This window comes from Meleagris gallopavo, chromosome 7, assembly GCF_905368555.1.
Source record: "Meleagris gallopavo chromosome 7, MGAL_WU_HG_1.1, whole genome shotgun sequence".
Lineage (NCBI taxonomy): Eukaryota > Metazoa > Chordata > Aves > Galliformes > Phasianidae > Meleagris > Meleagris gallopavo.
The window spans coordinates 5,108,743-5,134,893 of record NC_139410.1 but is presented as its reverse complement, the minus strand read 5'-3'; the positions used below and the strand labels follow the sequence as shown (position 1 = coordinate 5,134,893).

Below are 26,151 nucleotides of genomic sequence, written 5' to 3'. Positions count from 1 at the left end.
TTGCTGCAAAGGAGGATAGGGCCCACAGGAGCGGTTCACTGAACCACCGTCTTTGATATTCAGATGTGAACATTACATCTGTGTGCAGCAGTGAAGGTATTACCTTTGTTGCACGCACTCTTTACACGCAGTACACTAAGAGCCTTCCTGGAAGACACAGCCTTGCCAGTCATTGGGCTTGTCAGGGATTCATGTCTCTAGATTTGGTTTCTGGTATCTAATTAAGAAAGAAGACCAGTGCTTAAGTCCTCCACTGTTAGTTCTATATCATATTGCATTTCTTCACACCATGTGAGGATGGTTTCCAGGAAAAATGCATTGGGGATGGGACAGCAGCAGCTCTGATTTTGCTGCATGAATGTTGCTGGTGAGGATTGGTGTGTTAGTTGTAGGTTTGTGATCACAACTGCTGGAACTAAAGTTTCTCTCCTAAGCGTTACGTTATGTCCAGGCAGAGAGGGTTTTTTTAACAGCAGCATCCAAACCCTTTTGAACCTGTGCTATTTCTATCTCAGCTCACCAGCACTGAATGCGCACTTATTTTAACTCTTATTTTAGCTTGCCAGTGGGATTCCAAATTAAAACATCAGGATGATGAAAGTCATCTTTGTCTTGACCAGGAAAGAACTGTGGCATCCGAGGATTGAAAATGTAAATTTCTGCAGGCTGAGCACAAGTCTGAGAATGTTTATTTACTGAAGCAGTATCCAGTCCTCGGAATGTGGGATTGCTGCAGGTCTGGTAGTGCACATAGACCTGTGGGTTAAATCAACGTATGGGGAAACTGTCATTGTTCAGCTGCAAGTCCATACTGGAGTTCTGTTTGAAAGATCCTAATTAATGGATTGCAGTGACTACGAAATTAATTACAAATGACTACTAACTAATTAAAGCGACCTTACTTGCACGATATTCGTTTCACTGTGCAAATCGGTTTTGTGAGTTGGTAGCTTGAAATGAACTGAAGAGCTGCCCCCCAGGGGGCTCCTGGCAGGATCACCTCGCTCAGGATGAACCCTGCTGCTCCCCACACGTTTTGTGGTGAGAGGAAATGACCTGAGAGCAGGGAGATGCCGTAGCATCTCAGAAGGATGGGCTTCACAGTTTGAATCCCAGCCATTACAGCTCACGGTAATTCTTGGCAACTTCGTTTCAAGGAAAAGATGAAATTACATAAACCTGTATTCAGGAACAAGGAAGGCTGAGTTCAATGAGGTATAAAAGATGCTGAAGTCTAATTTTGCTTACGTACGTTAGCTCAGATAGAGTGCCAAGCTCTCTCCCTTACCAGTGCATACCTCTAAGGGTGATTTTAGCCCAACTAAAGCAGTCATTTCAAGTTGAATTGCCCGCTTTCAGTAGCTCATGCTCTCCCAGACTAAGCAAAACTTAGTAGTACTGTTTCTCATGGCCAACAAGGGCTAGGAGGAATCCCACTCTTCCTGCTATTAAGATCTCTATGATTGAATTGTGGTCTTTTAAGAATGACTAGCCTAAAGATACACAAGCATGACCACTTAATCCATAATTAACCTATTTACTGAAGGCTTTCTATAGATTATATTAATATTATGGGGTTTCTGTGGTTTCTCAAGGCATGCTTAAATACTGTAATCTGCTGATTTGTATTCAGTGAACTCATTGGCATTTGTGCGATACGGAATAGCTGAACAAAATAATGTCGTAAGTTGCAATTTAATGCCATTCATTGGAAGCCACTAGGGCTTACATCTAAAGGAGATATCTTTCAGAACCATTTCTTTAAACCTCCTTTACTTTGCCATGTGTTTTCAGTCCATGCTGTGGGCACATTTCTAAATATTATAGCATGCTATTTCGAGGCAAAAATTCAGTCTTCGGTGAGCCTCAGAGCTACAAAGATAATGTCTGTGTGCTACTAGGAAAGATATATAGATAAAATAGACCATTTATAAATATCACTGATGGTTCAAAGATTTGGGCCTTTGAAAATGATTGATGTAAGGGCATCTCACCCTTAAAGATGCAGTTTTTATGGCATTGGTTTTCGAAGAGCTGTTTTAACTTTGAACTCTTCCTCTTGATAACTTTTCCTTTAATAGCGAAGGCAAGGTAATAAAATATTTCTATTTCTTAAAATTTCTTTTTGTTCTAAAATGTTTCTTTTCTCAATTTCGCCATGATTTTGTGGAAGAAACAACAAAATGGTGACAAAACCAACCCTATCCCTTATAAATATACTTATTACTTAATATATATTAACACCTAAAAAAAAGCATGTTGCGAGTTGCTTCATAGCTGCTGGAATGGCTTACATGTTTAAATATAAGCCTGTGCTGAAATGCTTTGCTGTATGGAGACGTCTATCTTTGTCTTGGTTACATCTGAATAGCTGAATTCTTCATTTATTTTGAGCAGGTACTGTTTTTAGTGCCTATGGTGCAAAGATACAGTGTCACAGAAAATAATAATCAACATTAAATCTTTAGACGCTCCTCAACAACTGGAGGGGTGGCAAACATCCCCGTTGGCATGTCGATTATTATAGCAGAGCACTGGAAGAGACAGGCAGTCCTAATATTATTAGCAATGGCAGAGCATTATTTGAAATATTCAAAGAACAACTGTGTTGTTTTGGCTATTGCAATCTTGATTGTGTCAGCATAGATAGATTTCTTTCTGTTTTCTGGAAGAACATAATAGACAAATGAAACCTTGCTAACTACAGCCCAGGGGCTGAGTCAGTGTTCCTCACCTGAGATGTGATTGCAGTTTTTGACAGGAAGACTAATGCATGTTTTATTGTTGTGTATTTAAATTTGATTTGAGGAGAGAGAACGTTTTATTAAAAGGGGAAAGGAAAATAACTTCTTAAAAGATTCCCTGTTGCTTCTCAGATGCCTCTGGAAGAAAAGGCAGAGAGACCCGAGTGGTACATTTCATTTGGGGCTTTGGGCACCACAGAAATATTTCTGTAATAATTCCCATCAACGTAGATTCCATGTAGAATGAACTATGTGAAGTCTTTTGTGAGTCTTTTCTGTTGCAGACTGAGCAGGGGAGATTCTTTCTGTCTGGGAGCTGGAGGGCTCCAAGGCATGTGGTGTGGTCACCATCCAACGTGGTACCCAGGGTGGAGCTTCTGAGAAAACTGAGAAGGTTCATGGGGGTTTGGAGTGACACATTTTGAACTTGTTGGTAGCTCTTCTGGAGAACATCTGGCTTCAGAGAGAACAATGGAGTTCAAGGTGTTATATTCAAAAAGAAGTGCTTGATTGAGAGGTTGCGTATACAAGATGGATTTTGCATGGGGGAGCGGTTTGGCTTGCCGTGTAGGCACGTGTGTACATGAGCTGAGCATACTTGGCACCACCCTAAAGAATGGAAGCATTTTTTATGTTTAAGTCTATGTGAAACTCCTGTGGGTTCAGTAAAAATAAAACACAAATCCTGTGTCACTTGATCAGACGAGAGCCAGCCTGAATCATCTCTGAGCCAGACGTGAGCCATCCCAGTAAATGGAGTTTCAGCAATTTACTGCTCTGCTCAATCATCAGTTCATGCCCTCGGGTCTGTAAGAAGCACTGTCATTCTTTGGGCTTTGCAATAACTGCAGGAACACAGGCAGCTCTCTCCCAGGTCTCGCAATCCTAGCGTTTGTCATAGAGAAGAGTTGTGAACTTTTCAAATGTTTTTTTTTATTTATTATTATTTATGAGAGTTAGTGGGCAGGAGTGGACAGACAGTACCACATGTGCCATTTCAGCTTCACTTTCCAGGATTTTCTCAGCCCTCAAGGCAGGATGACCTTTAGCAGCCTCAAAATGAAGGAGTGTCAAATGATTTTTTCATTTTATGAGATATATATCTCATATTATCTCTGGATAATAAATGTTATGCTCTGAATGGTGGCTGAATGTTGGGCTATGAACGTTGGCTCAGAACAGGAGTGGCTGCAGGAGCACAATCCCCACCACCAGCTGCAAACAGAAAGAGGTTTGTGAGTGTGTTCAGAATGAAAGCTGAAATCTCAACTGCGTCTTTGCAAATTTATCTGTGGTCATTGCATCCACAATTTCAAAACTGAAAGAGGGAGGATTTAGGTTGGATATAAGGATGTCACTTGGATGTAAAACCTCAGGTGAGCTTGGTGAATGTCTGCTGGAATTCGTCACTTCGAATAGGGCTGTGAGATCAGAGACATGCCACCTGACAGCTCCAGAAATGAGACCTTAACATCTGATTGCCAGAAATAATCACTGGCTTTTTAGTAGAAAATAAATAATGAAGAGAGTTACTATTGCAGGTGGAGAAAGGAATATCCAAGACAGAGCTGGCTGGTAGATGTAATGGTTAAAATGGACAAAAGTGCCCATTATGTATTGAAGCCTTGGTGCTGAGCTGGGTCTGACTCATTCACATCCATCGACTCTGGGCTCCCTTCAGTTGTCAGCGTTGGGCAAAGCCCATCAAGGCTGCTGGGATTTACATCCCTGGCTGTAAATGCCTCAGTAACCAGGCCGGGACTGGTGTCCTTTCTGGGACATCTGGAGTAGATGCTCTTCCTCGCTGTCACTTTCCTGTCTGTTGTTTGGAAGCCTACTGTTTGGCGATTTCCTTCTGCGCTGCTTTTTTTCTGAAATTAGCATGGATTTTTTTATTTTACTGCTCAGGCTGTAGTGTTTGTGCAATGCTACATCCTTCTTGGTACAAGTCCCTTTGCAGGATGCCTGTTTCCCTCCTACTACATGTTTCTCTTCCATAATAGTGATTAATGAACAGCACAACATTAGATTAGTTTTAGACTTATTAGCAGAGCTGCTCGAGTGCAGAAATGTTTAAAGGTATATCAGCATTCAAGAATCAAATTTACCTCCATAAATTGAACTTGCATTGTCTTTGGAGTTACTTGTCGACTGGTAATTTGCTTCAACTTGCTGGTGCTGCGTTTCCTGCTCCTGCAGAGCTGATGTCTGCTCATCACATCACCTTGCACAGAGGTTTGTAGCAGCTGAAGGGCGCAGTGGTGTGGGTGATGCCTGTGTACATGCTGCTGTGTGCCCTGGCAGACGGCATGGTGCTGTGTGTTGGCACTATCCGTGTGTGGGGTGTGGATGCAGTGGGGCAGTGAGCACAGCATTCCTCCTGGGAAGGAGGCTGCTTTCCAGAGAAATGCTCTGCAGACTCTGCCCTTTGAGAAGTACACAGGAAAACAACAGAAAATACATTTTTTCCCTTTCTTCCTTCCCCACTGCTTACCTTGGGAGCCTGTGGGCTCTCAAATGATTGTTAGCTCTAATTGGAAATTGAGTCCCTTGCTTTTAAAATCTTTTCATAAGACTCTCTCCTACTTCATTAAATCATTAAATGAGTTTAGCAGGTATTAGTTTTGAGCTTTATTAATTGTGACTTGTTTTTCATTACGAGATAATTGTCAGTCACAAAACATAACTGCTGTAACACATCTGAGCAGAGACAAAAGTTTGCGGGAGGCAGGGAGAGGAAATACAGGAAGGTCAGTTGTATAAAAACTTCTTTAAATAAATTCTTGCTATAAGTGTTTAGGGATTCCTGGAAGGTACCACTATGGACATAAAACGAGCAGCATAAAAGCTTCTCTAAAGCATCGAACCTCGAGAAGGAACCAGGTGAAGAACATGATGTATTTGTGTGTTGGACTGACTGTGAATGTAACCAGTGCTACCCTCAGTGGGAGAACTTCCTGATTTCCAAGGCAGCTTGGTTAAAGTGATTTATAGGCACGGCAGACTTATGCAGCTTCTTGAAGGCTCAGCACATACTCGGGACTGCAGAGAGATTCAGTTAACTGTGGGACCTGGGGCTGCTTGCAACCAAAATGCTTTTTTTCTTTTTACACGCTGCACAAATTTGGTGTCTTCTGTTGTTCCTCCCCAGCTGATAAGCATCCTAAGGGTGCTTCTATGAAATGATTAAGCTGCATTAAATTATTTTTACTTGAGTGCGAAAGCCATCTGAAGCCTTTTCTTGGTGTGCACAGACCGCAGTGCACAACTCAAGGGAATGGAGAACAAATGCAAGCAACGCTCTGAGCTTGTAACTAACGCCCAGGAAATGCACTCTAAAGTTCTTTAGAGTCTCAGTTGTTAATCTAAATGTAATTTATCCTTCCACTCAGGGAGGAATTATTGCTGTAACACCACTATTTGCAGGCAGCAGTGAGCGATACTGGTAGCCTCTGAACACCCGTTCTTTACTGAAAACAGATTTGCCATTGCAAAGTGATAAGATAAAATCTTTACTGCAGACGATGGCTTCTGAAATATATATATATTTCATATACATATATATATAAATGCAGTTTGCCTTTAATCTAGACCTCTCTGGTGGTATTCTGAGCAAGAGTCTATGTTAGTTCTAGGCTTTCCAGCTGAGATTTGAACATGGCGAGCTAGGCTTCCTTAGAAATTTTAAAACCATTCCCTCCACGGGCACCGGGATAGCCAAGATGCCACTGTTCCATGCAGAGGGAAGATTCAAGGTTAAACTCGCTGCTGCTACCTCGTTTTCTGCTCACGCCATTAGCATTCACAATGGAACTCTATTGTATTTCAGTGCTTACCGCCCTGCAGAAATATGTAGGCTCTCCATGAAGATAGGATTCTGTATGTACTGCTTTCAGTGAAATCTGTTTATCCTCGCAGTTGGCCAAGAATAAATAAAACAGCCTTATGGCTCCCATGAGTATACACTATATGCCTCAATTATTGGTGCATTATATTAGTAGCAGATGCTACATTTCCCCCATATAAAAAGGAAGAAGATTTCTGAACAGTAAAACCAAATTTTTTGCGTATACGCAGTAATTATCACCATTCTTTCATTTCAAAGGCATCTGTCTGGCATACCCAAATTGTGATGTGTTGTATTACCATTTGCATTGCATTTCGTTCTTGAAAATAACAGTGATAGTGACTTGTAGAGCTAAGGTTGCAGGAAGGTTTCTGCTCAGTTCAGGTGCTCTAAACATTGCCTTAATGTTTTCCATTTACCGTGAGTTGCTTCAGGCATTTCTCTTGGGCAAAGCAAGTCGCTAATGTGCCCTCAAGAGATCACCAGTGTGGCTGCAGACCCGTGGGCCTAGGGCTGAGCAGTTTGTGCTGGTCAGAGACTGGACAGTTGGATGTACACCAGCTGTGGCATCTCTGGGTCTCTTCTGACTTGTCCAACACAAAGGTATTTTGACTTGCTCAGCTTCTTTCACTAATAAAGCTCATTCTAATAGGGGGCACGCAGGGGCATGGATGGAGATGCACTGGGCACATGGGCAGCCTCAGCCTTGCTCAGCCCCTCTGGAATTGCCACGTTAATGTTGCTTCTCCCAAAAAGCTTCCTATGAGTCATCTTCGGAGCCACAACTCTCTGATTCCTGCCCTACCTGCAGCATTCAATCAGAGCAGCTGCAGCAGGAGGCTCTCTGATAGCAGACCTTTACGGAGACAGGCAGTTAATGGGAACAGTAGCAGGCCCCGAGGTGTGTTTATACAGTCGGTCTCGCTTCCTCCACTCCTGTGATATATTAACTACTTCGGAAGTTTCCCAGCTGTTTCAGGGGATAAATAATGGCAGTGGGAGCCCATATTTAACCTTCGCCGTTCAGGCTGTGCGCTTTGTAGTTGTCGGCTTTTATCTCCCTGGCTATGTGGGGAAGACTTCAGATGCTGCTTTGCTCTCGCCCGTGCAGTTCTACTGTCTGGCTGCTGCCGGCCATATGGGACAACTCAGCCGCTCACATTGGTGTCTGTCAGAGCACAGCCTTCATCCTCTGTGTTGGTCCCCATTCTGCTGGGTTTGCTCCGTTGGCAGCAGTAAGGGAAGTCATGAAGCCTTTGCATCTTTCGTCTCTGTATTATTTGCTGGGATGTAGCCTGTTGCTACATTTTTGTTGTTTTGTTTGGGTAAATACCCACAAATGTGAGGTTTCCCACAGCTCTGACTCGCCAGAATTGCTCCAGTAAGGAAAAATCCTTTCCTTGCAAGATGATTCACAGTAATAAGCATGGTGGAATTGCACCAAGCTGTGCTTGAAGGTATATGAAGCAACACTAAGGTATTGTGGCAATCCTTGCCTTCACCCAGGTGGTTCCAACCTGAGGTTAACTCTCAAGCTTTTAAAATGGGTGGGCTGATGTGTTGGGCCTGGGCCAGACAATCATTGAAGAAGCAAGAGGAGGTTCCTCTCACTGCTGGTTGGAAGGTAGCTGCAGAAAAGCCGTGGAGGCAGGATGAGCAAGAAGGGTTCCTTCCTTCCTGATGCAGAAGGATTTGGTTGCTGTTGCTCTCACAGTGATGTGCTGTGTTACATCACAGAGCTGGTGGAGGAAACAGTTTCATAGATGCTGTGCAAAAAAATAACGTAGAGATAGTCCAAGTCCTCAGTTTCTTGCAGTGTAGCAGCTAGAGCAGTGACAGGGGCAAATGAGATGGGAAGAGAAGTTGGCAGGATTGTGGCAGGGAGATGTGGGAGTATACGTTCATTGAAGCAGTACTCTCAGTGGCCACAGGTATGGCCATGTAACCAGCTGTGTCCAACAGTCAGCCGGATCGTGAGCAGCAAATCATGACTTGGATCATTTCAAGTTGTACTAGGATGAATATGCAGCTGTATGGAGGGAGGGGCTCTCTGACTTGCTGAGGGCCCTGCTCTTCTGATTCTGGGACGGAAAAACTTCCCAAAAGTTATTTTGCTGCAAAATGTGCTGGTTTTGCTTGTCTTGCTTTGCACTCCCATGTCTGTCCAAGTAGCCTATTGAACCTCAGCGATTAGTGCCTCTGTATCCTTTGTTTCATCAAGTTATTAGCTTGAGGATCTGCAGGCTGAGGCATCTGTACTCTTGTAGAAAGCGTGCTTGAACTTTAGGACCGCTCAGGAGATACAGCAATCTTGCACTTTAGTTTTTGTCTGAATCTAAATTTCAAAATGGCAAGGCTTTGGTCACAGCAGTTCAAGGGTACTCACCTTTGTTACATACACAAAATGAAAATACATGCTGTTCCAGCACAAATTGACTTCTGTCCTTGATACAGCGATGAGCAAGATATTATTTCCTCGACTCTCTGACTTGGAGGCTGTAGAAGTATTGCTGCTGACTGTAAATGTCATTGACTGCAAACAGTACTGGGGCAGCTTGTTTTAAAGTATCAGGCTTGGAAGATGTGCAGATCCTTCAAAACTAGTGTCACAACCCTGATTCTGGCAGTTTGGTATGGGCATCAGTGAAGTTATGGGTCAGGAAGTGGGAGCTGTGATTTACCAGGATATAATCTGAAGCAAAGTTTTTCCCTGCTCCATTCTTGTGTTGTGCTTGGTCTTTCTCCCCCCAAGACACTTGGCAGCGTTTGGGGAGGGAAGTTGATCTCTGAGTGACTTGTGGCCAGAGATATTTGACTCAATTCAGCATCACATTTAAAGTGGCTGGCTCTAAGCACGGTTCCATGCCTACTGGCCTCAGTGAGCCTGTGCAAGTAATAAGGTATTGAGAAGGTTTCTCTCTCATTTGGAAGCACAGAGAAGAACGTGTGTTTTCAGATTGGGAGCTACTTTCGAAAAATCCTGTTTGAGCTTATTGAACTTGTTGAGTTTATTGTTTGAGCTTGTTTCTGAGAGTGAGGAGGTGCTGGAACAGGCTGCCCAGAGAGGCTGTGGATGCCCCATCCCTGGAAGTGTTAAAGGCAAGTTGGATGGACCCTGGGCAGCCTGGTCTAGTATTAAATGTGGAGGTTAGTGGCCTTGCATGTGGCAGGGGGGTTGGAGATTCATGATCCTTGAGGTGCCTTCCAACGTGGGCCATTCTGGATTCTGTGATCAGTTTTGCAACTATTGGAAAAAAATCCTTTATTTGAACTTACTTCGTGACAGTCTTCCCCTAAGTAAGTAAACAAATAAATAAATAAAATTCATACTTGCATCATGAGAGTCACCAAATCACTGCAGCAAACCCTGACTGATTCATAAAGGAGCCACAACTGTCTGTTCTTTTCCTTCGCATCCCCTCCTGCCCAGGTGAAAGGTACAGGTGCTGTCACATCTCTCTTTGAGATGTGGATTTTATTGGACTCCAGAGGGTCTGCAGTCCAGGATACCTGTTCTGCTAATGCGTAGTGCTCACAAGTCATTTAAAACCTTTGAAAACTTGAGAGCTGACCAGGTAGCCCCACTGCTGCATCCTGCCTCCTGTGCCCGGCGATAAGGCATAGCTTCAATCTTCAAATGCCACCGCCAGGCTGATCAGTCGCAGTCCAGCCCCGTCCTTCTCTCCCCCAGACTTCTGCCGAGGACGAGATGAAAACAGAAGTGGCTGCTTTGGGACACGGCAGTCTGAAAGGCAGTGGAGTTCAAATCGATCACAGCAACTACAAAGGGCTTGGAACTTAATCTCAGGGCACGGTGCTGCTGTGGGATCCCAGGAGCAAGCAGAAATATAAAATGCAGACATAGGCAAAGATGAAAATTCTTTTTTTTTTTTTCTTCCTATTATTATCCTCAGTGGAGGAAAAGCTGCATATTCCATCCACTCCCCAAAGAACCTGAAGTTAAAATAAGATAGTGGGGTTGTTGCTTATCTGATGATGATAGTGACAATGCTGTGCATATGATATACAGCAGTGGATTCACATAATACAAAATGCAATGTAGCCTTAATCCCTAAGAAAATTCTCTAGACTGGAACACGAGATGCTATATATTTCAATAAGAAAACATTTTCAGGCATTTCAGGCCAATTCTTTATCCTTCCTAAAGGGAATAAAGACAATGTGTTTTCAGGTTTTTTGTTTTTTGTTTTTTTAACTTTTGGCAAACAGTTGACCCCCAGATTCTCTCAAAGGTCTCCTTCCTTTCATTGAGATTTTCTATCATATCTGAACAATGCTTTTATCTGTATAACTCGTTAATATCTGACACTGAGGCAGTTATTTTAAATATAGGATTGAAATTATTTTCAACAAATGTATTTTCAGGTAAGCCAGGCTTGGAGCATAAGATGCAGCTTTTTGGCACCTCCTGAAATCCAGACAGTGATCAGATGCCTGACTGCTCCTTAAGTACCCACTGCAAGGCTTCAAAGTTTTAAAATGAGGTGTGAATTCTTACAGGGATGTTAATTTAGTTGGTGGTGTTTAAAACAAGAAAACCCTGTTGCTATATCACCTATTACCAGGTCACTGAATGAAAGGTTTAAAAAACACTAAGTACTATCATTTCACATGGGGTGGCAGCACACTTTTCCTTAACCCTAAAGCCAGCTTGCCTTCTACTTTGCTTTTGTATCAGGTGCTCCTCCGCTGACTATTTGGTTTTCCCCCTAGGCTGGGTGGATACCCTGCTGTGTTTGATCATTTAGTATTGGGAACCCCAAGTCTCTGTCTCCAAACTCTTTTCTAGGTGATGATTTCAAGGTGCTTCTCCCCTTGCTGTTAGCATTCTCCTTCCTCTAGTTTGTTGTTTTGGAGACTGGAATTCAGAGCTTTTGCATTTGGGGTTCACAAGGTCTCTGCAGGTGTGGAGGTTAATTTCTGCAGCCTGAAGCCGGAGCCATGAGCCATCCAAGGAGAGAGTTTGAATTCAGCACAAAATGTGGTTACAGGTGAGATGCTGCTGTTTTATAATGAATCATCCCTGCTTATACAGTGCTGATGCATTTGCACACAGGGTGAGGAAACAGCACAATGCAGTCAGGTACCTGAAGGCAAAACACAATTGAGGTGTTGTGGTACACCCTGTGTACACCTAAAATGATAAATGTGTTATCAGAGGTGATTTCCCCTGAGCTATAAGCCATTGTAGGATTGTCATATCGACAGTGATCGTGTGGAGAAGGCAGCAAAGATGTTTGAGTTTCAATTAAACTTTCATTTAGTTAAATGCAATGGCCTGCAAAGCCTGGAAAGCTCTCTTCCTGCTTTTACACTGCTACAAAGCCTTAGTTCTGTCTGTGTTCCAGGTCTGCTCTTTGCAAGGTGATTCATCTGTATCAACTTTGCTGCATGTCTATAAAACCAGCAGCCAGGCTGAGTAAATTAGGACTGAATGAAAAGTTTTTAGTCTGGGGACCAACAAGATAAATCCATCATACAAAATGAATGTGAATCTTTGCCGAGTGCTGTAGCTCGGCATTGTCTGGCATTATTTCGTGCAAGACTTCATAAGAATTATTGCAATTTCTCCCAGCTGGGAAAATAGAGATTTCCTGATGTTTATATGTATATTTCTTTTCAAGACCACCTGAACCTTTTCAAGAAACAGTTATTTCCAGTTCTAGAAATCCTTTTTTTATTTGCTGTTCTGCAAGAAGTCCCTTGTTTTATTTCAGGAATATTAAAAGTACACGTGCTTTCCCCCTGTCCACGTGTTCCACATCTATTGAGCATGGTTGGTGGGTGTGGTGCGGATGGATTGGGGTTGGCCTGGGGGAGCTTGGTGGTCTTTCCCAGCTTTAATGATTCTATTGCATCGTATCTCAGAGCAATCACTGAAATGCATTCTGAGCATACAATGGTAGGAAAACCAAACACAACTTCAGTTTCATTCTGATTTGAAAGAAAAGTAATATATTTCCTCACGTTGGGAATTTAGATGATGCAACAGTTTGTTTGATCTTTTCTAGTTTCTTCAGCAGTGATGAAGTACATTAGGAAACTCTCTTCTGCTTTGCCTTTTTATGGTTGAAAATTCTATTGATTTGCGCAATTACAGTGTTGGAAAAATGTGACCAGTGTTTGCCCACTAAGTAATAACAGCCTGTAAAAGAGGGAGAGGGAGGGAATGGTGTTGCACAAAATCAATCGTTTCAGTCACAGTTCACCCCCATTAGCTGAGTCTTGAACGCTTACAATTGAATATATGCTTCTGTAATTTGCTGAATTGGTGCCTTGGAGCTCACTCCTGCCAGCACTAAAATTAGCACTAGTGTGGTACGTGAATTTGCATCCTAAGGAATGAGATTGCTGGCGGAGTTCTCCAGTCTGTGCAATTTGGGTGCGATGGGTCGGGTGCTGTTAAGATATCTGCTTCTTCACTTGATTGGACTGGGCTTGCTGTGAGAAAATGCTCTTGCACCTCCTAAGACCCCACAGCTGGAGCAGCTTTGTGGATGAAGGTGGTGTGAGGGATGCAGGTGGACCTCGCTGGACAGGAGAGCTGGGAGGAAGGCCGTAAGGTGTGAGGTTGTGTGGGGAAGGTGAGTCATTGCCCTGAGTAACCTTGAGGGCACGGACTGGGTGACCACATGGTGAGGAGCCTGCTCCCTGGAGTGCTGCATCACTATTAGCATGGAGCAATGGCACGAAGCGCAGGCAGCACGTGTGTGTATAAACACATCGTACTGGCCCATTGGTGGGAATTATCTGCTGAGCTGGAAGCAGGTGAAGAAACTTGCAAGGTTATCAGATCTTCTGCAAATGATTCCATTTTGATTTTCCCATCGCTTCTGGTGGCGTTCACTGCAAGGTGGTGTGGTAAGCAAAACAATAGAAAGGAAATCAAAAAGGCAGGGCAGCCCTCGAGGGCGTGTATAGCACTCTGAAGCTTTAATGAAGCACAAGTGATCTTTCTTTAAGAGAAAGATTTGATTTATTCAATGGTATTGGAGTGGAATTTGTTGATATCTAATATCCTGCCGGCTGGGAATAGCCAGTGAGGGAGCTGCAGCCACAGCCTTTTTCCAAATCTGATTTTGGGGGTAGTTCTGAGGCTTATTTCCACACGGAAAAGAAGACTGAGATGAGAGAGAATTTGATCAGCGTTCTTAAAATCTGCAAGAGGACAGGTTTTTTGATGTTAACATCCAGTTAGTGCCTTATAGTAAATGGCAACAGAGAATCATAGATGTGTTCTGAGTCACAAAGCAAGATCTTTCCCCTGGAAAAATATGCACCCCCAGTCAGGCAGCTCGACAGTGGCAGGGTTTTATTGGAAGCAGGTTTCCACAGACAGAAGAGCGTAAGGATGGTCCTGTAGCTTCAGGCTTTACGTTGGAGTTTGGTAACCTGGTCATTTAATTTCTCTGCCTTGTATTTCTGGTGCGTCCATGATTGAGATATGTACATGTTGTGGTAAATCGGAGTAATTCTCTTATGATGATGATGGATGCCATGTACGTAGGTTGCAAAGGTAACCTCAAACAGCTTTGCTCCTTTTATCCCCAGACACTGAGCTCAGCCTGGGAGCAGGCACTGGGGCAGAGGGGCACATCAGTCCTTCCTTGGCAGCCACCATTACAATCTGTCCTGGTGGGGCTGAGATAAGGCGTGTTCCTGCTCCTGGTGAGAGCCAGGCTGAGGTTTCGGGACCACTCCTACCCCGTCTCTGTGATTTGGGGTTGATGTTACAGTACAGTTAACTCTGGACTTGGTAGCCCATTGGTTTCTGCAGGAAGTTCTTTAGAGTTCAGTTTGTGCTAAGCTTATTTCCCAAGCAGTGCTGGCTCTCTCTTGAGGTGACTTTTATAAAGTAATGGGTAGTTCTTAATGGATTTTTACTCTTCCACCCAGCAAAATCAAGTACCCTCAGTGCCAAGGGGCTTCACAGAGCTGTGAAGAAAGTATGTAAGTAACTGTTGTGACACTTATGTGATGCACAGGACAGGCAAGAGCTCCAACTCAGTAGCCCTTACACCAGCTCCAGAGAATGATCTTTACAATGACTTCTGAAAGATCTAGAAAAGTAGAAAACTGCATATGAAGGGAAATAGCCTAATCTAGGTTTGCTTTCGGTGCTTAGAAAATCAATGCAAGAGTAGCATCTGTGCTTTGGAATAGAAGGAATTAATCATTAATTATTCTGATACCCATTGTAGCATCCAGCAGTGCACAGAGATGGATATAACTGTAGAGAAATGTTAGCAGGGGATGGATTCTACTTTGGGCCACGTGCCACTTCACAGGTGAGAGCTTTGATGGGAAGAGAAGCCAGAGCCAGGCCTGTCCATGCAGATGAACAGGAATTGGGTTGGGTTCTACTACACACCTGCTGATGGGCTTGGCACTCGTGGCAATGCCAAATGAATGGAGTTGCCAATTGTACAGCCCTGCTTCATCCTTCTTGTCAGATTGCCTTGATAACAATGAGTGATTCTCCCGATTGCTGGCCCTGGATTAGAGAGGACAGTTTGGAATCCAGAAAAAAGATAGAGGAGGAGGATGAGATGGAGCTGGAAGAAGACTAGGAAAGGGAGTAGCTGCCCAGGTGACATTTCAGATTGCATAAACTCCATTCTCTTGTGATGAATTCAGCTTTTGCTAGTGCAGTATGTATGAATAAAGCACGTGAAAACATGTGTGCCAACACTGAGGAAGGGGAAGAGGTTCTGGAAAGCTGCATCACACTGACAGCAGGGGGGCACACAGCGACATCCCGAGCGGGCAGCAGTGCTTGTAAACAGGATGCAGAGAAGATAAAAAAGGAAAAGTAATTTTTCCACCATCATTTCCGTTTGTTCCATTACCAAAAATAAAGTCACAAACAAGATACGCTTTGAAATGAAAAGCAAGCAGCTGTATAATATTACTACAAAGTACCTGAAGGAAGGATGATGATAGAATCAAACTGCCACAGAGAAAAGCAGTTACGGCTGTGGAAAAATAATCTTGGTGCTTTTCCTACTCAGATACAGGTATGGGGAGGAACATCACAGCATGGCAATGAGGTGATTCTTGTCATTTGTGTGACAGAGACAAATTAGAACCCAGCCATCTCAGGGTGGGAATGATTTTTGTGAAAATTAATGACTTGATTAGAAGGAGAAATGAAGCTTCTTCAAGGGGACATGCAAATAAAGGAGGAATCACTAAAACTGTCACCTGATGTAAAGCGAACATTACCAAAAGAAAGATCAGTGGGATATTGTAAAAAGACAAATTCGATATGATATTAATCATGTACTGCCAGCAACAGCAGAGGGAAGAGCAGGAGGAAGAATGCAGCTCAATATGTGCGTGTATGACTTGGAAAGTGTCTTCTGCTTAGGTGGGGGATGAAAATTCCATTTCCTGGGTGTGTTCTGTGCTTCCCTGCTGGGTTAGTCAGGTCTGTATTAGCCTGGATAGTGTTTCTGTCTCCAGCCACAGTGGAACAAATTTGCCTACTTTCATCAGTAAGTGCCTGCAGCTCCCAGATGGCAAATTTGCCGAGCATGGTGTCTGTATTGGATGATTTCTGCAACCTTTCAGGAGGATTAGGGCCACTGTATTTTAATCAACAAACAGTCGCAATCTCTGTTGGGAAGGATCGCATCGGGCTAAAGCTGAGCAAGCATTAAATCTGATCTTGAACTTCAGCTGCTTCATTAAGATCTGAGTCTACAGGCGTAATTAGTTTCAGGTTCAATCCCAATCTTTTCTTTCCTTGTCCTCTGAGAACAAGCAAGGCAGTGAAACCAAAAGCAATGCTTTAGTTAAGGAGGAACACCCCGGCTGCTAATGACTGACAGCGTGCAGCAGTGCGTTGAGTTTGAGGAGTGCCTGAGGGGTTTTCTTGTGTTTTCTACAAGGTTTATTTTTGACTGTGGAGAGCCACAGACCTCTCAGGCTGATGTAGGTGACACGAGAGGGGTCCAAAGGTGTTTATCAGACACTTTTGTTTTTCTTGTCCAATACTACTAGTGGGAAAGAGGCTGGTGTGCAACCATGTTGGTGCGCATTATGTCACACTGAAGCCTGATGGGAATTTGGCCTGGCACAGCAAGGGGCCCTGCAGAGACCTGAGAGAAGTGTGAGCTCAGGTGCCATGCTCAAGCTGCACACGGCACAGCTGGGTACAGGGCTACGGTGGTAACTTGATGACATGTGGGTCTCCATGTCCTCAGGTAGCAGCAGAGATGTTGGCTTGTGGTGTGCCCTGGAGGTGGCGATGCTGGGAGCCAGCAGGATGTGCTCCTGCTGCTGGAAGTGTATCCTGGCTCATCTGTCTGCAGGCTCAGGGACAACAGCCCCAGAACAGTTTTCATACTTGGACACACATTTTTACAACAGTACAGTTCCAGGTTTTATTTAAATATAGGGGAAGCGTATGTTGGGGAGCACATGGCAGCCTTCTGCTGAGGGTGGTGCTCTACAGAGGGAAGATTTGCAGGGCAGGGCCACTGTCCTTCAGCTCCAGTTCTAGCACACCTGGTCTGGGTCTGCCTGCATTAGAAAGTTCCATTTGTGCTGCTGGCAAGGAGCCCCAAACACTGGGTTTTCTAGTGGCATCACACCTGCGTCGCAACATTCTCCAAAATATTCCCTCCTGGCCCAGCATTGCCACCTGCATGCAGCAAGCTTTGAAGCCTCTGCCTTTCTTCCATCACCTGGAAGCAGTTTCTGGGACTGTCTCTACATTCCCCACGTATATTTACCCACCAATCACATCTGGCTGCAGTGATGCCAATTAGCCTTTTCGCAGGACTACTTCCACCACTTTGGACAACTGTGGGCCCCCAGCAGTGCCCTCCCCCTTCGCAGGGGCCATGTGGGAGCACAGAGTTGGCCCCAACCCACAGGCATCAACCCCTTTTCCAATCTCTCATTTCCCTTTCTTACAAATGAAGGGGTTTCCCCTCCCTCCTCAGCAGGACAATTTCCCAGTGATGTGCTCCTGAGGTGTTTGACCAAATATTATTAAAGCTCTGCAAGGACTGATAATCCCAGCAGCAGTGTGGTGCATTCCTGTGACATTGAAATCATTTAGTAATTTTACAGTACATTTGAATTTCAGTGTCGCTCGGCCGCTCGCTTCCCATTAACGCTGCCTGGAATTTCTTATGTCCGTGCACACAAGCAAAAGTGTCAAGTTTCTCCTTCATGCTCCAGAACGCCACCTGAATCACAATTGCACTGCAGCTAATTGTTATTAATTAAGCTGTTCCTAGTGCTCCTAGCTGGGCTGCTTTTCTTGGATGTAATAAAAAGCAAACGCATTTTGTGAGAATAATGGTTGCCCACGTTAAGGAAGGAAAACAAGGGACAAGGGTGCCCTGTTCCCAGGAAGCTCTCGTCACCCTGTGAGTGCTTTCGGTGCTGGTTTTGGGGTGACTGCTGTGTTTTTAAGGATGTTTTGGAGCAGTGCAGAGCCAGGCTCAGTGCTGCCAACTGAGGTATGCTGCCCTTCTCCGCCACTTCCAAGGGCATTTGGCAGTGGGTAAATTTGCACTGAGTCGCTCTCCCTGCACGTGCTCCTGCATCACTTAAGTGTGCGGCCGTGGCAAAGCTCCGGTCACAAGTTTAGGATGGGATCACAAGGCAGAAGCTCTGTGCATCCCATTGGGCTCCCCCTCCCACCTCTGTTGCCTTTCCCAGGTTCAATTTAATGAGATCATCAAGTGGAGCAAGCGAGGAGAGGGCATTAATGAAACAGGGACCCTGAGAGCGGCATCCTCAGCATTAGGAAAATTGCTTGCTGGCCTTTTCCTCCTAATGAGGCCACTAATAATGTGCCTGGTGCTTCCCAGCCAGCAGCAGGGAGCAGGGCACGTCACTCCCCCTCCTGCCTCCGTGTTTGTTGGCGATAAGAAAATGAGGTGGGGAGATCTTGGGGCAGAAATGTTGTCGTCGTCTTGTGGGATACAGGAATCTAAAGCTGTCTTCAATCTGTGGCAGTATGTCACCCGTGTTTTCAAAAAAAGCAACCAGACATCTGCTGTGCCTTTTGCTTTTCTTCTCCCTTGCATTAGGTTAAGAAGCAGAAAGCAGGTTATTTTGGCGCATCACTGGGACGTGTTATTTGAACACAGAGCTCACAGTTCCCATTTACAGGATAAAGGTGCTTGTAAATGGCCTCTTAAGAAGTCAGGAATAGGTCTGGGATTTTTCGTAGTTGTAGGTAATCAGGATCTGGGGGATAGCTTGTGCACAGAGGTAAGAACTTAGCCCAGAGGCACTGGGCGGTGATGGCTCACTGCTCCAGGTGTGTGCAAGGCATTGCCTTTCCTTCATCCCAAGGAGCTCTTGGCCTTTGGCTGTGAAATGCCCATTCTTCTGCTGGCATTCACAGAAAAGGACTCGGTGTCAGATAGCAGCCTAGGAAGTCGGTGCAAGGCTTTGTGGTCCCATACCTGTCCAGAGAACAGTTGTTGTAGACTTCCTCCCCAAGCTGTGTGTTGATCCTCAGGGGATGTCTGGCCGGCAGATTTGGGCAGTTCACTCCCCAGGTGAGATTTGGGTCCCTTCTGTATTGTTCTCTATCTACAAAAGCTCCCTTCTTTGTCGTGGGGACCTGCATGTCCCAGGGTGGGCTCTTACTGTTGCAGACAAAGCAAGGACCCACAGTTTCTATGGTTTTTTAAGGAAGAAGGGCCAAGAAAAGAGATACCAAGACTCCAAAAAAGACCAACTGCATTATAGATTTAAGTATATGTATGTATGCGTGTGTACCTTATATATAGAGATATATAGAGAGAAATATGGGATGTGTTCCTGTTCCACATAAGCTTAGCAGCAGAGGAGCATGCATGGCTCTGTGCTTTTCCTTCTGTGTGCTGATGCAATCCCAGCCATGTATTCCTGTCTTTGCTGCCTCCTGCCCTCCCCAGTTCCCTGCAAAAAGGGTTGGTCATTTTTCCCAGCCCTGCAGTTAGTAAGGGAGCAAGGTGCAGTGCTGATTACCCCACTGCTAAAACAAGCCTGCTGCTGCAGAGTGCAGGACTCAAAATTGATGGTGCTTCTGCTCCTGGGATTTACCACGTGAAGATGTTTTATTGCTATCTTGTGACGTTTCCCTGCGCTTTTATGCTCATTTATATAACTGTTGTCTTTGATTTATGGCAGATTTTCTTCAAGTGTAGCAGTGCTATAAATTGTGTACTTTCAATGGTTTTAAATTTAAGGAATTCAGTAAACTATGGGATTGAGGGGAAAGAGCAGAAGCCTTTTGATGAGACTTTTGATCACAACTTCAGACAAAGCTGAAGTAAGCATCAGAATAGGCTGGCACAGCCCATTTCCCTAATACAGCCAGTTGTGGGGTATTTTTAGCATGAAATGCAAGTTTTTTGGTGTATTATAGAAGGATATCCGGGACCAAAACCACGTGGTGGAGACGTTTCTTTGGAGATCCCTTGGAGCTCTGTTAACTGAGGTCCTCAGGGGTTCTTGGAGGAGCAGCAAATTAACGTTCTTCTTTTCATCCTAAGCCTGCTTATTCATACGTTGTGTTTTAAGATCCTTGGAGCAGCTCAGATTTCCAAGGGGCGTTCTGCAGCCACCAGAGATGCGAAGCCTATCAAAGGCACTGGTAGGTCTGATGAAATAAAGACCTTGGGTTTTGATTTTGTCGGCATCTCTCATTGTAGGCGAAGAGAAACAGCTCATTTAAAAATTGCTTTCTGAGTTGGGCTGTCAAAGCAGCTTTCTGTTGACCTTTACAAATTGATACCGTCACAATCAATGGACAGAAGTTTAAGGGCAGCCTCTGGGGGTGGAAAAGAAACCCAAACCTTTATAAATAATATATGGAGCACATTTTAAGAATCCCAGCAGAAAGAACAAACAATATTAGCAGGGAGCGTATTGGAGCAAACAGATCCATAAAGAATTCATAATACACAGCTTTGACAAATACAGTTACTTAGAGCTTATCTTTTGGGACAATTTCTGAAAGTTTATGAAACAAAAATGCCAAATGTGCCTTATAGGTTAGGCCAGCAGAGTGATTCCCAGTTCTGCGACACTCCCCATCCTCTGACAGACTTGGGAAGTGAAGCTGTCAGTGGAGGCTGGGTAGAAATTACATGACATGGACCAAGGCAGCCTGTCTGTGACTTCAGCCTGGCCCCTGCTCTGTGTTTAGCTGCCCAAGCATGGGTTGCCTTGTATTGCTGAGGACCAGTTATTTGTAGACTTATTTGCTCAGGAGGTGTTGGTGACAGGCTGTGTTTTGGGACTGTAGGGAGAGATTTGTGTTATTGGCATTAAGTGTCACATTACAAGCTTAACTTTGGATGCTGCAGGAATAGTCTGTAACATTTGCAGGCAGCAGAGAGAGCGGGTTCTTTGTGCAATGATTCAGAGCAGCAGCAACGTGTGTGTGCTAACCTGTACTGTGGAGCAGTGTTTAATACAGGGACACCTATGACTGTTGCCCTGAATGCTTTCCTGCGTGCTCTGGATTGCAAATAACAGCCCCAACCTTGCTTTCCCCCTGGGACTGGTGGTATATTTCAAGGTTTGTCTCCTCTATCTCAAACCAAGGCTTTACCTGCACTGGGCCTGGAGCTGGAAGCAAAGACAGCCTGAATCTCGCTTAGATAATGTCTATTAATTGCTTGGCTTGGTGAGGCACTTCATTGGGAACTAAACTGTAAAAGCTGAAGACATTTCAATGAAGAAAGCTATTTTTTGCATCCTGCATCTGGTAAGGAAATGCCACGCTCCCTCTAAGCTGTGCATTCATCCTCACTAAACATTTATTTGCATGACTGCAAAAGAAATCTTGGATTTTAAACGTTTTTCTAACACAACTTGAGCACTGGTAATTCACCAGCTTGACCACTGGAGCCAGCAAGCATGGCCTCAATGCTGGCCCTGCCCATGGGGTGCAGGTGGTGGCGTGGGCCCCTTGCCAGCTCCTTGTCACCCCCTGTCACCAGTGTCCCTTGGTCCAGCATCCAAGAGGCTTAGCTGCTGCCTCCTCGTCGGAGTGAGCGCTTCCAGCTTCACAGCAAGACCTCAAGGAGAGCCAGATGATAGAGCAGATGGCAGATGACTAATTTGGCAAAGTTAGATGAGTGGAAATTGTTTGCTTTAATTGCTTGTCAAGTCCAGTACCTACATTATAGTTAAGGAGCAACTATTTACCCTCAAAATAGAACAAAATGAGCAAAGTGTGTGTGTGAGTGAAAAGAAGGGAGAAGAAAGAAAGGAGATGTACCCAGAGAAAATAATTTGGTGTGCACCCTTGGAAAAAAGGAACCGCTGGCAAAGCCTCTTGTATTAATTTCTGCTTTTTTCAGCATAGCCTTGTAGCACATCTGTCCATTGTGCCCCTTCCAGATCATCATATGTACAAGAGGAAGCTAAAGGTGAAACAATGCCGTAAATGTTTACATAAAACAAGCAGATGACAATGGCTTGACTCGGTCGGCACAGGCAATTATCCTTGAAATGCCGCAGCATAAATCAGGTCAACATTTTGATGCAGTTTTTTGGTTGATACAAACACGAGCACTCCATCAGTAAAATATGCTGCTCAGCATCAACCAAACAGGTTTTGGAGAGCTCGGTGCAAGGACGGGGTGCCGTCAGCTCAGGGAAGTGTAATCACACATAAATAATCCTTCTCAATGAAGTTACAATCCCTGTCAATCCTCACTGTGCCTATTTCCTCGTTTGGAGCAGTGGGAAGGATCTGCTTATTGCAGATGGCAGCCGATGGGCCCCGGCTGGAGGTGGCGTCACCCTCCTAAAGCATGGCTTAGTAGTCTTTGTGAGAGCATTAAGTTGCTTTGACCTCTAGGGAAGGAAGGAAAGCCTCTCATTTTAAAACCAGAAGCCACTAGGGTTAAAGGAGAATGGCTGGTGACCTCAGGTAGGTTTTGGTCTTCTCCCAGGAGCCATCCGTATGACTGTGAGAACAGGCGGACTCTTCATTAGGACATGACTAATTGCAAGCAAAAACCAGGCTTCGGCAGCTCCTTCAAAGAGAGCTGTGAAATAATGGAAGGATTAAAACTGCTTACCCCTTCTTCTGTGCCCAAGGTACCCAGACTAGTGCTGAGAGTGGAGAGCTTTAGGAAATGAATGGGGGCTGCTACAAGATGCTGATAATTAGCTGCTCGAGTATTTTCCCCCCATCTGGGGGGTCTCAGCAAATTGCCAGGAGCGTTTGCAATTATTAATAAACAGTTACTTCGGCTGCCTTTCAGGAAACCCTGATAATGGTGCTGTCTGTAAAAAGGCAGCTAATTAAGTAAATAAATTAGAGGGAAGTACCAAAACGCTGTGTTAGGAAGAGGTTGTTTAGCTCTTCCTGGCTGGGATAAAAGAACATATTATTCTGTTTTCCTGAAATGAGCACATCAGAGCGTTGAAGCCTCTTAGTGGTTTTGGCCTGCTTGACAACTCCATCAACAAGAAGGGGATGTGTGGAGACACACTGCTGTGCTCTCCCACGGAGATCTGCGCTGCTTTGTGCGTAAGGCAACGCAATAACAGGGAGACCTTGGGGGCACAGCATTCCCCAGGGCCAGCTCTGTTGAGTCCTCTGATATATCCCAATGCCCGAGGTGGCGAGGATAGCATTCGTGTGTCCTGAGTAACTCCAGATGTAGGTAGATGCAGTGGGAATGAATGAAAATATGAAGTGGGTCTCCCTCCTTCCTTCCCAAAGTTAGCTCGCCTACTGAGCTGGGAGGATTACCAAATCAGTTAGAATTACAAGAAGCAGAACCAGACTGAATCAAAACTGTTTTGTAACACAACATGTAGATGTATTTGGAACAGGTTGCCCAAGGAGGTTGTGGATGCCCCATCCCTGGAGGCATTCAAGGCCAGGCTGGATGTGGCTCTGGGCAGCCTGGTCTGCTGGTTGGCGACCCTGCACATAGCAGGGGATTGGAACTGGATGATCGCTGTGGTCCTTTTCAACCCAGGACATTCTAGGATTATATGATTCTGTGTATCATCAGCGGAGCAAAGAAAGAATGGCCCAAAAAGCGGAAACTAAAGGACATTTTCAAATGCCTCAATGTTTCCTACCTCTGAGTGAACATCTGAATGGTGTGGCTTCATTAGGAAAAAATGTCAATGGGAAATTAATTTCAAAGACATGTGCATGAATATTGATGAAATACGTAAATTCAATCCAACACAGACAATTATGACTGCTGTAACTAGGGCCATTCGGATCTGCAGCAGTTCTCTGTCACTTTAGGTAGCTGGGAATAAGTAAGCGACTGAACCTGAAGCATCAGTGCCTAAGCCATTGCATCAAATGGAGTGAGCATGAAATAATTATATTAAAAAAATAGTAGTGTTGGAATTAATTTTATATTTTCCTTCTTAAAATTTCTATTTCAGTGAGAATTTGTTGTCTTACTGATGAAACCTATGTTTTGCCTACTGCTTGATGACAATTTCCATTCTCCTTTGCAAAGAGGCAGTGGGAGCTTTAGCTCCCACTGCAGGACTAGTTGGCTTCTGGATTGCAGCAAAGCATGGAAAGGGTTATTGAGGTCAGAAGACGTCAATAAAATGAATTAAAACGAACAAGCTGTAGATCTACTCCGGGTCATTGGGAGCAGGAATTGTAAGTTTTCCATTTTTGTTTCTGCTGGTTGCGCTTAGCACAGCAGGAGGATGCTCTGTGTGCAGCTGCCCCACATGGACCAGGTATGGGATTTAAATGAGAAGCTGGCACAGGACTGCCGGAGTCTGAAGGTGCTGGGAAGGTGATGTTAGAGGTGGCCATCTCTAGGCATCTTCCTATAGCTACTTTGCAAGGTTTGTTGCTGCAGTCCCAAGAGAGAGAGTGTTTTGTAAAGAAATGGAGTTAAGAGCATCACAGCACATTGGTAGCCTGGCACAGGTCAGCAGCTCTTTGGGTTCGTGTATGCAAGTGCATATAGGGATGTCAGTTTCTCCGGTGTGGGCAGCATCAAAATGTCTTTGAAGGGTTTCCCACATCGAGACACCTGTGCAAAATCTGCTGGGCAAGTCAGGAGCATGCTTGCTCTCAGGTTTACATTCAGATCCAGTGCTGGGAGAAGCTACAGGCTGGGAATGTATTCAAGCTAATACTGTTTAGACCACTGTTAAAGACAGATGTATTAGTAGTTTTTATGAACCCAAGAGTGGATATGCTGCAGGGACTGCTTTCAACACATAATCTTTATTTTCATACCATTCATCAGTTTCTGGGGCTATGTAAGATACCGTGTTTACCAAGGTACGACAAAGTGCTTTGAAGAGATTCTTTATGAAATATAGATGACAGTGTTTTGTATGGCACGACAAGGAAACGCACTTTGTCGCACTCATGTTTATTTTGGCACTTTATTTCAGAGATGCTACAACATATAAATGCCTGATGCAGCTTGAAAGACCGTGGAAAGGATGGAAGTGCTCTCCCAGCTCCATTCTTCTGCAGGAGACAAACAGCCCAGTCATTTGCCTGGCTTTCCTATTATTTTGCATTGGCACATCATTTTCCATCTCGACTGGTTTCAGTCTTGTTGCTGCAAGAGCAGGCTCCAAATGTTCTGCCTCCCTACAGCAAGAAATGGCTAAATTAGCTTTCACGAAACATTTAATGTGTGTGCAACATGAAACGGCAGCGTTGCGGTGGATAGCTTTATTAGCTGAGCTGCTGGAATTGTTTTCTGAGCTATGCTGATCCTTAGCAGCGATTGCAAAACGGAACAGAAATTATTTATTAGTCCTCGGGAGCCGTAAGCCAGAATAATACTTATTCGGCTGGAAACATAGTCAATCTTGTTGTGATAGATGCTGCTGCTGCTGCTGCTTTCAAGGAAAAAGCAAACAAACTGATTTTGTAATTGGGAGCAATAATGCCCATTTCAAAAGTCTGGGTGTACGCAGATTAATTTGCCCACAGGTGAGAACGTCCCAGAAGCTGTAGGTAAAGAGGAAAAGTAAGTGTGCAACATGAAGAAGCCCAACAGCACGATCAAACGTTTAAGTAGTATTGCTGTCAAACAGGCTGAGAGCTACATGAAGTAATGCTGCTGTAAAATGCTGCTGCTTTATTTTTTTACCGGCTTCATTTTTGTCCCTGCTTGATGCACGGCCATCTAACAGACAGAGCAAAGCAATAATTCAGCAGTAGCTTTGAACCGGACTTCAAGATCAGAGTACTGTAATATTAAAGAATAGCTTCTGAAAACTGACTGTATTAGGCTGGGATTGCCTCACTCATCTCACACATCTCCCTCGTGCATTCAGATCACAGTCTGGTGGCTTACGGAAAGACTGCTTCCTCTTCCCTTTCTTATGTTGAACTGTGCTAAGCAGGGAAGAGCTGGGGACTCTAGGGGAGAGGAGGGAGAAGGATGCTGGGTCCAAGCCTTTTGGGTAGCTTGCTCTTGATTTTTTGGCAGACCCTTCTAGACATCAGCTGATAGGAAGAGTGCTGGGCGTTGTGGGTCCACTCAGGTCTCTCTGTCCCCCTGTCCTTTAATTTGTGGGCTGTTATCCATTTGTTTT

At 44.5% G+C, this 26,151-nt stretch overlaps 1 protein-coding gene across 8 annotated transcripts in view; it reads left to right on the top strand.

Moving 5' to 3' along the window:
* ERBB4 (erb-b2 receptor tyrosine kinase 4) overlaps positions 1 to 26,151 on the top strand; it is a 515,280-nt gene that overhangs the window by 158,054 nt on the left and 331,075 nt on the right. The gene's annotated exons all lie outside the window — the stretch shown is intronic.